The sequence below is a fragment of the Asparagus officinalis genome, chromosome 5, assembly GCF_001876935.1.
Source record: "Asparagus officinalis chromosome 5, Aspof.V1, whole genome shotgun sequence".
NCBI lineage: Eukaryota > Viridiplantae > Streptophyta > Magnoliopsida > Asparagales > Asparagaceae > Asparagus > Asparagus officinalis.
Genome location: NC_033798.1, coordinates 83,808,328 through 83,808,562, shown reverse-complemented (window position 1 = coordinate 83,808,562; position 235 = coordinate 83,808,328).

Sequence of the window (235 nt, the reverse complement as noted above, 5' to 3'; positions counted from 1 at the left end):
GACTCTTCATATCATGCAAGGATCCCTAGGCAACATGAGTGGATAGAAACTTTGGTGGGCCATCCACTTAAGTTGACATAAAAATTGCTCTCTCTATATATATATATAACATGTTATATAAATCTCAACAAAATCTCCAATTAAATTGCTCTCAATTAGCGAAGATCGTGTCAAAAAATCGTGGCGACAATTGGGGACAAAGATCGCGATGGCCAATCAGATCTCCGGCGGCGGA